This window comes from Empidonax traillii, unplaced genomic scaffold (genome assembly GCF_003031625.1).
Source record: "Empidonax traillii isolate 1590-97213 ecotype Southwest subspecies unplaced genomic scaffold, ASM303162v1 scaffold3519:size12581, whole genome shotgun sequence".
Taxonomy (NCBI): domain Eukaryota; kingdom Metazoa; phylum Chordata; class Aves; order Passeriformes; family Tyrannidae; genus Empidonax; species Empidonax traillii.
This window is the reverse complement of record NW_020958712.1, coordinates 5,186-8,783: the sequence shown is the minus strand read 5'-3', so window position 1 is coordinate 8,783 and position 3,598 is coordinate 5,186.

Genomic DNA, 3,598 nt, shown 5'->3' with positions numbered 1-3,598 from the left:
TTTTTTTTTTTTTTTCCTTGTTCCCTGGGAAACGGGGGAAGGAGTTCAGGCTTTCTGCTGAGGCTGGAACAAGGTCAGAGGAGATCTCAGTGCTGTTTTTTTTATTCTCAGCCTGGTTGCCTGCTGTGGATCCTGTTTGGATTTTCATTGGAGAGGAACTATTTTGGGAAGGTTTTTTTCCCTTTCCCATACCCGTTGATTTCTTTTCTTAGCAGTGCTCCTTGGCACATCAAAGGGAGAAGGAAAACTACACAGCAGAATTCAACCAGCCAAACAGAGTGAGGGTTTTTTCCCATTGGGGAGGACTTTTCTTTTTTTGTTTGTTTGTTGTTTTTTTTTTTTCCCTCCCCCCTCTCTCCCTCCCCTTTTCTCAGTGTTTGTGGGGAAGGGGAGGGAAACCCATTTTCAGTTTCTCCAACACACCCTGGAGGGTGTTACCCCCTCGTGGCAATGACCAGTGATTCCACAGCGCCCCCTGCTGGCCATCATAAAGAACTGCAGGCTCAGCATCTCCAGTGATCCAACAGCACCCCCTGGTGACTGGCACAGGACACTACAAGCTCTGCATCTTTAGTGACCCAACGGCAACCCTGTTGCCTGTGGTTAGAATTGCACCAAAGGGCACAAACTGAACTGTTTACTTGTTGTCCTTTGCTTGTTTATTGGTTGGTTTTGAAGGGGATTTTGGGTGGGTATAGAAGTATTGTTTGGTTATTTTACTTGTTTTCTTTCGTTGTTTCTGCCAATACACACATACCTTTTAATAAAGGGCTGTTATTTTTCCTTTTCCATAATTTGTTTTCCTTCAACCAGAGCCTCTTAATTTTAGATTTTTAATTGCTTAGAGGGAGGAGTTTTGGTCTTTTCTCATAACTCATCCTCAGAAAAACACCTGTGTCTCTTTTAAACTGGGACAGGAGCCCTGCACTGAACTTGCTGGTGTGGTGTGGACAAAGAGTCCCATGGCAGATGGGTGGGGCTGCACTGTGACATTTTGTAACGCTGGTTCTTGGGTTTCCAGGGGCTATTCCAGAATGGAGAGGATGGGCCGTGACATCACAAAGGAACTCAGGACACACCAGAGGGCGGCATTTTGGGGTTTTGGAACGTTGGCTTTTTGGTTGCCAGGGGCTATTCCGGAATGGAGAGGATGGGCTGTGACATCACAAAGGAACCTTTGGCACACAGATGGGGTTGAACTCTCACACAGTGAGGGCTTTGGTTTTTGGTATCCACAGACTATTCCAGAGTGGACAGGATAGGCCGTGACATCACAAAAGGGCTCTAAGCACGTGGGTGGGTCTGACTGTGCTGGTGTGGGGTGTTGATCCTTTGGTTGCCAGGGCCTGTTCTGGAATGGAGAGGATAGGCCGTGACAAGTAGTGCCTGTCAGAACTGCAAAGATGGACCCACAAGAATCTTACATGGGGGAGATTCTCTGCTCTGCCCTGCACACCCCAGTGCTGGGGGTCAAAACTCAGCCTCTCCAATTCCCTCTCCTAAGGGACTTGTTCTTAGACATCCCCTCCCTACGCTCATTTCAAAAGCCCTCATGGAAATTCCCAAGCCTGTACCCGCCTCTCATCCCCTCTCTGGCTCAGAGCCCTCCACTTATCTTGCAGAGAGCTGGGCCTGTCCATCCACCTTCCAAAAGCACGTCCCTTGGGCTGGCTCAGGGGTTCCTGCAGTCCCTGGGTTCTTCTCTTCCTCACCTCCAAGAAAGGAAGCCCAAATCAATGCATGACTTGAGCAGCACATCGACCAAACCTCAACCATTCCACACTCACCATCTCAGTCCAATTGTGGTGGTTTGTTGTTTGGTTAACATATCCTTGAGTGTTTGATGAGCACGCTCTAGCACTGCTTGACCAGTGGGGGAGTGGGGGATCCCTGTGACATGGGAGATGCCCCACATGTTGAAAAACTCTTTTAAAGACTAAGAGGTGTATGCCGGTCTGTTATCTGTTTTTATCATTTTGGAGTGCCAAGGACTGATCTTGCAGATAGAAGGTGTTTTTTGACATCTTGGCCTTCTCTCCTGCATGTGCTGCTGCTCCAATGGCACCAGAACACGTGTCAATGTGATGTCACATGGATGTTTTTATTTTCCAAATGGTGAATAATGCATTATGCCTGTCTGCCAGATGTCCAGTGGGTTAATTCCACAAGGGTTTACCCCCTCAGATGGTAGAGGAGTGAGTCTCTGGCAGTCAGGGCACACAGAAATAATTGCTCTGGCTTGAGATGGTGTAAGGTGGAATGTTCTTTTGAGGGATTTTGCACTTTCGTGAAAAAAGCTGTGGGGCAGCTTTACTTTTTTGAAATTGTTTGGAACTACTGCAGTTTGGGCAAGGTGCCCTGTATCAGCTATTTGATCTGCCACATGATTTCCTGCTGGGATGGGCCCTGGGAGAGAAGTGTGAGAATGAATGTGGATTTTGTGTAATTTGTGTTTATGATGACTAATTTCCTACAGTAATGATTTGAACACATGAGCTAATTGTAATTGGAGATATCTTTTATGGATGAATTCTCAATTTGTCAGACTGCTCCAATGAGAGAGGCTGAATGGGAAACAATATTTAAAGAATCTGGAAATAGTGTAAATGCAGGTATGACTGCAGAGAGCTCTGCTGAGAGGAACCTCTTACCTTGTGTGTGTCATATACCCATTTTCCTGCTCTGAGCCAGGTGACTGCTGCGTTAGACGTTCTGCCAGAACCATCTGTGAGCACAGTTCTAGCACTTGTTAGTGGAACAGGAGAATAGTTGTGTGTGAGCTCTGGCTGAGTACGGGCCAGCAGCTGCAAAAAAGGAACAGATGGAAGGTGAACTGAAAATTGACCCCTGTAATCAGCAATGGCTAACTGAAAATCAGAGCTATGAATCTGCAATTGAGTTAGTTGAACAGTAGACAGAGGAACTTAAATAATATCTGGATCTCTCCCCAGGACTTCCCAAAGCCACAATCTGCTTTTGTGGCAGACGTTGGAGAGCATCTCAGGATATGTAGTAATGGGTTTGGAAAACTGGAAGCTTAAAAAGCCCCATTCCCATAACAGAAATCTTTGCCTTTTACATCCAATTGTCCTAATACAGCAGAAGGTTATTTGATACCTTTAAAAATTACTAAAACAACAGGTAACCCCCACACCTTTCTTTTTCTCTGACAGGAACTCAGTCTTTGATTTATTTCCTTTAATACTGCCAGGGCTGCCAGTGTTAAGCGTCGAGCGCAGGTTAAGTCTGCCTCCCCTTCCAGGAGCTGAAAGAGCGGTTTCAGGGGGTCTGTTGTTATACCTAACAGAGGCCTAACCCAACTCAGAGAAAGAGTCACACGCTCTCTATTCTTAGAGAAATTGTTTTTAATTTAGTGGGGAAAGGAAGATAAAAAAAGGAAAGGAGATAAAAAAAAGATAAAGAAGAGAAAAAAAAATATAAAGAAGATTAAAAAGGTAAAAAAGAAAAATATAAAAACATTAAAAATAATTAAAAATATTAAAAAAAGACAAAAATATTAAAAATATTTTAAAAAGGTAAAAATAAGATAAAAAAGAAGGTTAAAATATTATAAAAAGATAAAAAAGACAAAAAGAAG